The following is a 14,280-nucleotide window of genomic DNA, read 5'->3' as shown; positions in this document are numbered from 1 at the left end:
CCAACTACAAATGGGTTCCAAAGGCTCACTCTCGCAAATCTTCTAATGACTCTAATATTTCTACATCTTCTGTTTGTGATAAACAGGATATGTCATGGGAGAGAGTACCATGCAAGGATGACAAAGGTCGACCCAGTTTCAAAATGGACTAGGTTCGAAAGACCAACTGATCCCGCTATGTGTCGGAGCAGCTATGGAGACATATCATCAGACTTCGGTTTGTTGGTAGTGGCTATTCCTGGCACATGATAGGAGACATCTCTCAACTGTACAACACTCAGAACATTGTTTGGGAGTATGTGTCCTTTTCGGGAAAGGAAGAAAGGAAGAGATCACAAATGGGGTTAGTGCTTAATGACATGAAGAATTTTCGGATCTGTTATGAGATTACGCATGCTGTTCTCAGACCTTCTGGATGCAAATTCAATCGGTGACTTACGGTTTGAGTTTTCTTCTCTATACTCCTGAGTTTTTCTTAAGCTGATTCGCTTTAAAGACTAATTTTTGTTTTAGGATAGTTTAAATTTGTGCATTTACTTTCGTTTCTCTCCTATGCACAAATTTAGGGGGAGAAATAAAAACAAAACAAAAATTAGAAAATTTTAAAAAATCCAAAAACATTAGAAAATCAAAAAATCAAAAAAAATATATATGTTGGTTATGGAATGTGCTTGAGGGAGATGTTTAGGGAAGTGATATTATCAAGTGATAACAGGCAATCTGAGTCTGCGTAACGTACCCAAAGTTGAATTGTCTATGCTCTGGGTTTGATGCGTTGGTAGGCACGAAAGATTCTAAATGGACATGACTAGGCAGAGTTGAACTTAAGGAATTCATAGACTTGACAAATCTTGACCTAGTTAGATCCGTTTAGCCTGACAATACGACGCTTGGATAGATTGAGCAGGGAGATATATATGGGAATCTACTGGTCACATTAAAGAACCTGTACTTGGAACCGTGGATTAACTTTTCCTCGATGTACGGATTCTGTCCTTAATTCCGGTATTGATGGGATGACTGGTGAATTCCGATAAGTTAGGTCTGTAGAAGGTTATATTTTTTCTCTCTATCTGTTAGTCATATGTTGCCTCCTCTGCGTGATCGAAAGATCCGACCTGGAATGTAGCATATGCAACTCAATCTCTCTGCATCTTCTATCTATGTAATTCTTTCTATATGTTAGCCATATACTGTCTCCTTTGCGTGACTCACAATCCGACCTGGTACACAGTATATGCATCATTCTTTTTCTCAATCCCTCTAAAACTTCAGTTAGTCATATGTTTCACCCTCTACGAGATTGGAAGAGATTCGACCTGGGTGTATAGCATATGCATTCTAAATCTATCTTCTCTCTCAATAATTGTCTGCTCACCCGATGTAAGGAGTATTCTGGAAGTCCTTGATTACTGGAGCATATCAGGAAGCGGGAAACATGTTCTGATACAACTAACACTGAATACTTACAGATTGTCTGTAGATCTCGCTGCTCAATTTAGGTGGACAACAATATCCCTGGTCGTCGTCAGCTGAATGGTCCTTAAGTAATAGTATCTAGGAACTTAGGATCACTTTGTCTTATAACTTATAGTATGTCCTAATTTTGTCACAATCTCTCGTGTTTAAGTAGACCACAATACCGGCGATTAACCAGATCTATTCATGAAGGGAGAGGTACTGATAAACGGATAAAGGTTGTCTAAAAACTTTGATCCCAAATCACTTTTAAAGTTAGATATCATTTTATTTTTGTTAAATTTGTTCATAGTTTTCTTCTAATTTAAATATTAGGGGAGAATTAAAAATTAAAAAAAAAAACAAACAAAAATCAGAAAATTAAAAATCCAAAAATAGTGTTATTTCTGTTTTATTTCTTTTTCAGAAAATATGAAAAATCCAAAAATATTGTGTGCTAAGTTTTCTTTTAGTTTTGTTTTGTCTTGAAAAGTGAATTCAGGCGAAGATGAAACTCATGGAGTTTGTATCGAAGATTTCTAAGCCAAGGCTTCATCCGTGAGCATCGAAGAATTCTCATTCGAAGGAGCAAGAAATGAAGATTATTCTTTCGACATTCAATCTTTCAACCCCAGAAGCAAGGTGAAGCTGCACTTAAAGATTAGGTGACAGATTGCATTGAAGCCTCCTCAATCAGTCTGCTGCTATCTATGAACCTGCTGAAGTGATCCTGAAGATTAGTTCTCTCTGATGTTCTCTCTGAAGATTCTCAAACTGAAAGCATTATCTTTCAAGAATCAGTACAAGAAGCCTCCTCATCCGACGTGCGTTCAAAGCCAAATTCTGAAGAAAAGCCCAACTGCTCAAGATGAAGTCATTCATTAAAGATTCATATGTTCATCTTGAAGTCATGAAGATATCAAAGAGTAAAGCTGAAGCCAAAGCTCCCAATGAAGATTAACAAGAAAGCCAGCTATTTTTTAGGGGGAGCTTGTTGGGTCATTTAAGAAAAGAAAAGAAAGCTATAAACCAAGGGGGAGATTGTTGGGTCAAAAATATGGTTTATACTTTGCTTTTCTAAGCATTTATTGTTTTTATTATTTGGGCCAAAAATAGTATAGGATTAATTGTAGCTTGGACCGAGCATTGGATTATTTGTATTTTGGGCTTGGCCTTAGGTCCATATATATATATAGGGTGAGGAGTGCATGTGAATAATGAACACATAGAATAGAGGAGCTTAAGTGTGTGAAATCCAAGGTGTTCTAGAGAGAGAAAGAGAGAGAAAAGAGAGTGTGTAAGTGTGTGTGAATCTTGTATCCGGATCTTCATTCATATCAATACATACAAGATTCATCATATTCTTCTTCTCATTCTCTTCTATTTGATCTGACATCATCCGTTTGATTGGGATTCCGCACCATCAAACGGATCTGATTGATACACAAGCAGATTAGGGACTTACATGAAACTTTGACAATTATCTTATAAATTGGATAAGCATGATCATTACTACATCAAAAATAGGTTTATAAGTTCAAAAATAGCTTAGGGTAATGATCCTAGTCCGATTCTAGCCAAAAACATCGAAAATCTGCATTCTGGAACACCAACTCGTCGAGTGCAAGAACAAACTCGACGAGTTGGTCAGAATTGTGCTGGGACTCGGCGAGTCCACTGTCCATAACAACAGAAAATCGATTTTTGAAGCTTAAACAACAAGTAGCATCAAGTATAATTGAAAACAACCTTAGGCTCTGATACCACTGATGGGTTTTGAGCATTCTAACACTCCTAAGGTGTACATGCAACCCTAAATACCTTGGATCCATGTTTTCTCTATTATACATGCAAACTTTCATTTTCCAAGGTATTACCCTACCTAGCATACAAAACTTTTAATACTTGGGTAATAAAACAAGTTAGATAACATACCTTTTGTTGTAGCTTGTTGCCCTTGATGTATTTGGCCCTTAGGAACTTAGCACCAATAGTGTGAATGCCTCAAATTAAATCACAACACATCTAAGACAAAGGATGACATTTTGAGAGAGAATCTTGAACCCAAAATCGTCCATGAACTCCAAGAACTAGTAGCCTCCGATTTTGGCTATGGAGTCACATATTTATATATGGGATTCCAAGAGTCATGGGTTAACCCTAATCCATACCCATGGGTTTATGATCCATGGTTCACGTGGCCCAACTCTTTATGTATCCGTACATAAACTTAGTCCAACATGGATCATAAGCCCAACATATAAATATAACTAATTTACACAATTAGTCCCCATTAATTTAATTAGTCTCTTTTGATCACTAAATTAATTCCAAACTAATTCTTGATCAATACTAATTAAATCATATGATTTCATATTAATATATTAGAACTGATAATATATTAATAAACAATAAATAACCTCTTCTCAAAAGTCCATCCTAACAAATTGTCCTGATGATATGCAACCCAAATGGACCATGCTACTCTCGGGTCAAGTACATACCAATTATAGTTATGAGCTTAGACACCTAATCCAACAACAGTCACCGTTCCCTTAACCGTACAACCTTCCAAAATATAAATCCCATGAGGATTCATTTTTCGCTTTAGAAACAACAAGAGCACCCTTGGAGAGCCTTACGCAGTCACCATCTCCAAAATACTTCAATCCATCCTTCGCCAAAGTGCCAAGATAAATCAGATTGTTGCGAAGCTCCAGGATGAACCAACCATCCAGTTTCTTGACCATACCATTATGCATCTTAATCTGTACCGTGCCAGTTCCCTTGATACTTCTCACTCAGTCATCACCCGTATTGATTGTTCCATTCCACTCTTTGAAGGAGTTGAACCAACCATGACTGTATGTCATATGATAGGATGCTCCAGATTCACTAGTACAAAAATGACCTACGGACACACCATAAAAGTGTGACCATATGCGTATAGTGACATTTTATTTTTTCACTGAAAGTGTGACGGAAGGTGACGCCATCGTATAGGTCTTATGGTCAGTTTAAAATGTAGTGTCCGTATGATATGAAAACATGTGGCCGTATTATAAAAGTGTGGCTATTGGGTAGAGAATTTTGTTGCTATAATCAATCATTTTATCCAATATTGTGGTGTTAAACCGTCAATAGACACACTTTTTAGTAATTGTAGTGATTGTGTATCACTAACTGGCGAAATACATGTTACTTCAATGTGGCGTTTTGCTAATAAATTGTCATACAATTCAAAGTTTATTAAGACTATTTGGTATCTTTTGTAGACATATAATTACGGTAAACATGATCATGTTCACTAAATAGCCACATGTAATTAATTTCATAACTGACTATTTGCTAATAATTAGTCACAAAAACAATGTTTTATTGTGACTACTGTCTATCGTATAGAGACACATAATTAAGTGAAACATCACCATTAATATTATAAAGCCACACATTTTATTAGAATTACGGATGGATTTAATATTAGTTTACGGCCACATTAGTATAACCTATTTTATCATTTAGAAACATTTGCTTTATTTATTGTGACTATTGTTCATCCAACGACCGTATGAATTTATTGATAGTGTGACATTTGCTATTATTTAGTCACAATAATTATTTTTCCATGATTATTGTTTACTATTAGTCACACATAATAAATTAAAATGTGACCATTAAATACTTATAGACACTATTTTTTCTCATGACTTTCGTTATTTTTAGTCACACATTTACATTTTAAAATGATGGTCTTTTTGTATTTAGCCACAAACATAAATAAACATATTAACCACCTAATAAAAATCACATGCAACAAAAACTGAAAACATACAATACAATGTAATAAAAACAATTTTTTATTAATAATAAATTAAAGTTTTTACATCTAAACAAATTCAAAATTATCTTAAACAAAAAAGTATAAGATAAATTTAAACTAATAAAGGAAACATCTACATTATTTTCTTAATAACATTGCTCTTTAGTTTTGATTTATCTCACGTAGTGTTGTATAACTCATCATTTCCTATACTTTTGCATTTCGTTTGCTTTTTCTCGTGTAATGGTGTAAGGGCATCATTTTCTGCCAGTCTAGACTTTCCTTCTAAACTTCCAACTTCAATGTCAAATTCCCAACCTGTCATATGAAAATTGTAACTAATACGGGTTAAATATATAATAGCAATGTACTTAAATTTCTTTAAATACAATAGGAATGTACTTTTATTTTTACTAATAATAATATAAAAGTGTAACTTGCACATATTTTACAAGTTCGATGTTACAGATTGCTATTATTGGTGATAAAATGTAAGTGTGTCTTCGTTATTGGTAGAATATAGTTATCTATAAATAAGATTTCATTTATTTCAAAAAGTTTTTTTTCATAATGACTTCATCTTCTCAAATTCAAATTGTTTTGAGAGTAGATAATCTAAAATGAAAAACTAAAATTAGTTTTAGGCAAAACATAAAAACAAATTATTACAACTTCAGCTTCTCCCCCAATCTACAGCTTATTGTAATGAGTGATGTCGTCCCAATTTGTCTATGAGGTGGAATTCTCAAATTAAAAATAAAAACAAAAAAATTGCGGTGGCACAAAACTATATAAAGTATGATATTTGAATTATGTTACAGACCTGGACATAAAAGGAATTTTTCATAATTTTCCAAATCACAATTTGGCATGTCATTTTCTACAACCTGAAATAAAACCAACAGGATCATACTGTAGCATTAAATTTTCATTTTTAAGAAAAACTATTATATTTTAGATAATAAGGTAGTTATAACAATAAAAATCTTTCTGTTTAGATGACAATTAGCTTCTGATAGCGGTATCTGAATATTTAATAAAGACATGTATCGTAATCAATATAACAAAAGTCCATACTGTTAAGGGGGTTAGAGGATGAATAGTCCCAAAAGAGCTTGTTTCCTTCCACAATTGTATGAACCAAGGGATCCCTAAATAGCTAATTCCGTTGAGAAGTTAAGTGTCATCTTCCATTCTGAAAATAAATTTGTATATGCAAAATAAGTTCCAAGTCAAAATAAATGTATATAAATGCATAAAACATCACATACATATGATGAAAATTACCATTGCAACCTTCATGTGTTCTTCCAACCCCTGCACCAAATACAATCCATTTGCTGATAAAAAAAAGAAAAATATCATAAATAAATTAAAATATGATAAAGACATTACATCAAACACATGGTTTGTACATGCTACACATTCATTTTGGAGTCAACCACTCACAACAAAAACAAAAGGCTAATTCATGAAAGATCTTAATAAAAATAAGGGATATGTTACCTTCTTGACCAGTAGTGCCCCAAATATGAGGTCTGATACCTTTCTTCATCACTACTTTCTCCCATTACAAAACAATCATGGATTTGCTCAACTAAATGAAATTAAAAGGACAAATTAAGGCCCTGCTCAACAAATTAAAAAGAAAATAAGAGGAAGAAAGAGTGAAACAAATTCATTCAAAATAATAGACACTTACGAGTCACTCGTAGTCTTCATGGTCAGGTGTAAAATTGAGTAATTTTGTATGGATCTACAACACAAAAACTTGGTTTTGATTTCAAATAAATAATCAAGTATGGATGATGGTTCGAAGATTGCACGTTTGGTCCATTGACTAGAAGATGAAGAAGGAAAAATGTGGTTATGAGAAAATAGACCACAAACGTGATTCGAAGACCAGGGATTTTTCAGAGATGGGACGTGCCACCATCTCTGTTTCATGTCTTTGGTAGGATTTCTAATACATCATGTTTACGGTTTCAAAAAGAAAAGTACCTCAGGGATGACAGACGAACTTCTACTCACACAAATCTTCCAACTCCAGTCAAGTCAGAGTACCACTATGATAGGTGATGAATCAAAAATTAGATAACACATATCTGATAACACATACGACTTTCAAAATCGGATCGTATCATTTACGAATTTGGCGTCCCTTGTCCAATAGATAACCACGAATCATATTACATCACTCAAAGAGAAAAAAAGAACTGAACCATCGGACCATAAGTAGCGAATTAGACGATTCAGAACATGAAATTACAGAAATTAGAGTATTAAGAAATCAAAATCGACTGATAAACAATTAGAGAGAAATCGTTTCTTACTTCTTATTGAACAACATTCAAAATTGATGGGAGTGTTTCAAGGTTTCTCCAATCGACATCATATGGGCATTTGTCTAAGCGTCGACGATGTTTCGTTTTTCTAGGCGCTATGACAATCGGCAATCGAGTCCCAATTTTTGAGTTCTTTCGTGTCCAAGCTACCCACGACAGAAAATAGACTGATATAAATCGTACGGTTATGGTGGTGAAGGAAGTGACGGTGAGGGAACCTGGTGGCGTAATAGAGGACAAAAAAATTCTATAGAAAACTAGGGAAAGGACGATGGTGAGGGGAAACGACGGTTAGGTTTTTAGAGTAGTAGAGGACACAAATTTTTTTTTCTAGAGAAAACCAGGGATAAACTTGGCGTCTAATGCAATCAAAAGTTCAAGACTCAAATGATTTTTGTGTACATCTCTTATTTATTTAAATATATAGATCAAAAAAACTAAAAAAAATCTAGGTTTTTAATGATAGGGTTTTGATTATCGTGTTGAAAATTGGACTAGACCAGCTGTTCAACAGAAATTGTACGGTTCAATGGGAAACTGGATTCAAATAGCCCGCTTCAACTAATTAATTTTTTTAATTCATAACTTCAAACTCGAGCTCAACCAATTCGATGGGTTGGTGGTGAAATTTTAAATATATCTGGAACTACTAGAACATTTAAAATGTAAAAATAATTAAATAAAATAAAAATATATAAACTTACAATTGGAAATACAAGTGGTGGTTGGTGTGGCTGGGGGTGGTTGTGACAGGTGATCGTGAAGGGGGTGGGTAGGGTGGTGGGTGGTGGTAGTGGAGGGTGGTGGTGATGGTAGTAGGTATGGTGGTTGGTGGGGGTAGGGGTGGTTGTGGCGGGTGGTGCAAGTGGGTGGTGGAGATGAGTGGGTAGTGATGGTGGTGAGTGGTGATTGGTGGTTGTGGTAATGGGTGGTGGCGGGTGATGATGATTGTAGTGGTGGTGATGGTGATGGTAATGGTGATGTGTGGGTAGGTGGTGGTAGGTTGTGGAGGTAGCTGGTGGTGATGGGTGGGTGGTGGTGACAAATGATGGTGATGGGGGTAGGTAGGGTGGTGGTGATGGTGGTAGGTGTGGTAGTTAGTGGGGGTGGGGTGGTTATGGCGGGTGGTGCAAGTGGGTGGTGGAGATGAGTGGGTGGCGATGGTGGTGAGTGGTTATGGGTGGTGGTGGTGATGGGTGGTTGTGGTAATGGGTGGTGGCGGGTGATGATGATGGTGGTGGGTAGGTTGGTGGTGGCGGGTGATGGTGGTGGTAGTGGCGGGTGATGGTGGTGGTGATGGGTAATGGTGATAGTGATAGTGGTGATGATGATGGTGATGGTGGTGGTGGGGACGATGGTGATGGTGGTGGGTGGTGTTGGTGGTGATGGTGGTGGGGGTGGTGGTTGTTGGGGGTGGAGGTGGTTGTGGTGGGTGGTGTATGTGGGTGTTGGAGATGAGTGGGTGGTAATGGGTTGTGGCTGGTGATGATGATGGTGGTGGTGGTGATGGTGATGGTGATGTATGGGTAGGTAGCGGAGGTGGTTAGTGGTGATGGATGGGTGGTAGTGACAGGTGATGGTGATTGGGGTTGGTAGGGTGGTGGTGGCGGGTGGTGGTGATGGTTGTGGGTGTAGGTGTGGTGGTTGGTGGGGGTGAGGTGGTTGTGGCGGATGGTGCAAGTGGGTAGTGGAGATGAGTGGGTGGTGATGGTGGTGAGTGGTGATGGGTGGTGGTGGTGATGGGAAGTTATGGTAATGAGTGGTGGCGGGTGATGATGATGGTGGTGGGTAGGGTGGTGGTGGCAGGTGATGGTGATGTTGTTGGGTGGGGTGGTGGTAGTGGCGGGTGATGGTGGTGGTGACGGGTAATAGTGATTGTGGTGATACTCATAGTGATGGTGGCGGTGGGGACGGTGGGGGTGGTAGTGGTGTTGGTGGTGATGAGTGGTGGAGGTGGGTGGTGGTGATGGGTGGTGGTAGTGGGTTGTAGGTTATGGTGATGGGTGGTTGTTGTTGGTGGTGACGATGTGTGATGGTGGTGGGTAGTTTTAGTGGGTTGTTGGTTGTGGTGATAGGTGGTAGGTAGTGGTGATGAGTGGTGGTAGGCGGTGGTGGTTGGTGGTTGGTGAGTTGTAGGTGGTGGAGATGGGTGGTTGGTGGGTGGTAGGTAGTGCCACCTTGCAAATTAAAGAATGATTTTTGTTCTCAAATATTCTCGCAATAAAAAATGTTCTCGATTGAATGCTATATATATATATATATATATATATATATATATATATATATATATATATATATATATATATATATATATATGCGCGTAATAGAGAATTTCAATTTTATCATAGATAAAAATCTGAATTGAGAGTTTAGTAAATAACTAATGTATTAAATATTTTTTTTATCGAAAGTATAATACTAACCAAATAATATATACAGAATTAAGATGTTAAAAATTTTCATTTTGGTTTTCCCTCAAAATAATTTCCCCAATCCCGCCTGTTAGGGATAATAAATTTTAATCAGTTCCAATTTTATAGCTTGCTCCATTGCTCTTGTTTACCCTTTTGATTCTCTATCTCCGTTTTGGGACTTCATTCCGTCTTTTCCCTCTCTATCTACTTTAGCCTCTCCGACCACCTGCTCCATCGCCAAAATCCCGACCATCGCAGTTCTCGTCCACTTGGGATAACATCGCCAACAAAATCGATCACCACCAGTTCAGTTATCTTCCTTTAACCCTAAACCTAAAAATCATCTACATATCTTATAACACAATAAGCTTCACATTCAAGAATAAATCTCGATTTTTCTATACGACTACAGAGCATCAAGCTTAGGCAGTAAAGAAATCGATCAAGGATAAATAGGATATGGAAATTGAAGAACATACATCGTATGTTCTATATCTTGATGTGATTTAGGTGTATCTATAATTTCGAGTGTGGTTAATTGGGTCGAAATTGATGATAGTAACCTCAATGAATTGAATTTTTTTTGTTACAACCTCAAACAAGATTTTGTTGCTAGTCCTGTTTAATTTGTCGATGTCAAACTTGATCAATGGTTTGTAGAATTGGGTTTTGGGTTTAAAACAAGAAGGGATGATCTAAGCTATTGATTTTGGTATGCTTTATGTTTACTTTCACTCAGAAATTTTTATTTTAACTTGCGTGTGTGTATGTGGAATCAAGATTGAGAATCAAAGTCTTGTAGGGAATCAATAAATTAGAAAGTGAAAAGCTTCAAAAACAGTTTGAAGATAAGAAAAGACAGTTAGATGCTAAAAATCAAAGTTTACATGAAGATATTACAAAGTTGTTATCACATATGGATGATTTGATAAATCAAATGGAAACAATGTATGAATAGATGGGTGAATTTTCTAAAGATAGAATATGTGCAGTTAGAGTTCCTTTTCGTCTACTAATGTATAATTGTGTATGTTAAGTTGTCAACCATTTTTTCTATGTGGCAGTTAATTTATATCTTTTTTGTTTATTTTCTTTATGGTAGTTTTCACAATGTACTATGGCATTTTATGGCAATGTACTCTTGCCCATTGATATGTATTTCTTTATATCTAAAATTCATATTCTAATACTATCCAGGTAGAGAGGAAGTTAGGGGTCTGTGGAGAAAGTGTAACAGAGACAATGAGAAGGATTTGACATGGACCAAAAAAAGCAGTATTAAATACGATGTATAAGCTAGTGTTTCTTGGATGTTTGTTTGGAAGTTACTTCCATAAAAGAGAAGAAAATGTTCTTTGGATGTTTGATTGGAATTTTGCTCCAGTGTGCATGCTAGTAACTACTCTGCATGGTGTTTCGACCCCAAATTGACAATATTATCCGTATTACTTTTTTTTTAGTTTAAAAAAATTGGTGTTTAGATCTAATTATAAGATTTTAGTATATGTTTCTATCCTTTTAATTGTACTATTTCCAGAACATTGCTGCCAATTCATATTTAATATAATTTACATATTTAGTCATTCAATGTTTCATTGTTTTTTTTTTAATTGTGTGATCAGAAGTAGAAAATGTGTATTTTCAAGTTGAATGCTATTGTTGGTACTCTCTATGGGAAACTATTTTGGTTTGGATTTTCAGTTGTAAAATGGAATATAAGAAAACTGAGACAATTTAACTGCAAAAGGGCAATATGGTCTTTTACTATTATAGGGTGTTGGTTGAAGAAATTGGTATAAACCATAGTAACGATTTATGTCCCCTTCTAGAGGGTATTTTGGTTGACTTAAAGGAACCGTTCAAATGCAACTTTAATAATTTGTTTTGTACATGTTGACATCACTCCAACTGTTATATGACTAAAATAGGTCCCAAATGTCAAACTGATATATAACCAAAACTCATTTGATGTAGGAAATAATGACCATTACATAATTATCGTCACACATTCAATGACCATACTATAATTATATTGATCATACATTATATTTTTTTTGTAACCAAATTTAGTTATAGACACACATAATAATTGTAAACATAACCAAATACAACTTAGACTCATAATATTTGTTTTTTTTCAAAGCCAGTTAATCATATATTGACATATATAATAAAGGTACACGACCATAAACCACTAAAAGTAACTTGTTTTCTTGCTTTTATTATTCACTAGTAAACACCATCTTATGGACACACAAATATTTAATGTGACCATATGTATCACCTGTTAGCTACATTGGATTTCATGTGTCTAAAAAGGCACTAGGATATAGAAATATATACAATTGTATCATGTCACCATATATTTATCTATTGTGTCATATAAAAAAATATCATAATGTTAGTCAATAATCATGGGTGATGGTGACATATGGCCACATTGTTCAAGTGTGGCTAATAATTGTCACATTTAGTATAATTAAGTGTGGTTAAAGTTTTGATTATCTATACAATGGCTACACAAACTAATTTAAAAGTATCCAAAAACAGTCTCTAAATTTTTTTAGTGACCTTTAGCCACACTTTTAATAAGAAGTGTGGCATACCGTTTTTCGAAAAGTGTGACTGTAAGTCATTTTTGTACTAGTGATTCCAAGACCCAAACATCATCTGAACTAGATGTACATATAGTCAAAACTTCACTATCCACCACCTTCATTAGAATTTCCTTGAACCACAACAACATTATTGTTGTTTCTTGATTCAATCTCATTATTCCCTTTCTTCATCAATGGACAATCTCTTCTGAAGTGCCCTTTTCCTTGCACTTATCACATTTAATGTTGGCTTTAGATGCGAAAGTTGACTTCTCTTTGTTACCTCCACCTCTATATGATGTTCTTCATCTGCCTAAAAATAAATTGGAACTGGAAACTTCTTCTTCAATTGACACCTTTCTTTTTTTAGTTCCTTGGATATCAAAGAATTATTCACATCATTCATAATGATTTTTGTCCTACCAATAAGGTCAAACCTTAAAATCAGATGAGTCAAGTACTAATTCACTCCAACCATCATCGCCAACGCCATCTTATGTACTTCGAAGTCTAGCATCAGTGTGTACCTTTTGTGATTATTTCTCTTTGTACTATGTAAATATAGTTGTTAGCTAACTGTTACTCAATCTTAGTGATTAGGATCAGTTTATATATTTAGATTAGAATCAATCCCATTAATGTCAGTATGGATTGTTTCTAGTTCAAATATATATTCGTGCAATTGGGTTGTTCTATTTGCAGCCCTAATTGCCGCTTTGTGCTGATTCTTTTTGTGAGAATCATTTCTTAGTGAAAGTATCTTTGTGATAACCCTATGTTATTTGTTATTGTTCTTTACTTGTTTGTATCCTATCTACGAACCTTCAAGTGGTATTAGAGCAAGTTTTCTGATACTTTCAAGTCATTATGTCTTCTTCATCCCAATATAATCCAAAATCCTCTGCAACAAACAAAATCCCATTATTCGACGAAAATAATTTTGCCATGTGGAAAACAAATCCATGGTTGTTTTTGAAACCATGGACTATGGTATGCTCGACATCATCAATCATGGTCCACACGTTCCTATGTATCAACCTATGGTCAATAATGTGCCTGCTGGTGGATTAAAGTAGTAGCCGACGTCAAGCTATAACGAAGAAGGTAAAGGAATCATAAGTCTTGATGTGAAGGCAAGGGATGCCATAGGAAAATCTCTTCCTTACCATATTTATCACCTAGTTCAAAATTGTGACTCTGCTCATGAAATGATGGAGATGCTGACAGTGGCATAGGAAGGCACTATAGAAGTTCAAGCAATAACTATCAACAACTTGAATCGGAGATATGAGCCCTTCTTTGTTCAGCAAGGTGAGACACTGACCAAAACCTTTAACATATTTAACTATTTAGTGAATGATATGTGTAGGTTGGGCACCACGAAACACTAATCTTAAATGGTGTTAAAGTTCTTGGACTCACTGCGAACATCACATTGATGTCCTTAAGAACAATGAAAAGATCAACACAATGGATCTTAACTCATTGTTAGGAAATTTGTGCAACTATGAAGAGACAAAGGCTCTTCGTAAAGACATAATGAAGGACTCCAATAAAGAAACATTTATGTTCTGGTTCTCGAGAACGGAGACGCTTGTTTGTGTCAGTAACTTTGAAGCATCTGAGTAGGGTGAAATACTTGGTGA

The sequence above is a fragment of the Lactuca virosa genome, chromosome 4, assembly GCF_052849685.1.
Source record: "Lactuca virosa cultivar CGN04683 chromosome 4, Lactuca_virosa_CGN04683_v6, whole genome shotgun sequence".
NCBI classification, from domain to species: Eukaryota; Viridiplantae; Streptophyta; class Magnoliopsida; order Asterales; family Asteraceae; genus Lactuca; species Lactuca virosa.
This window is presented reverse-complemented; position numbering follows the sequence as displayed.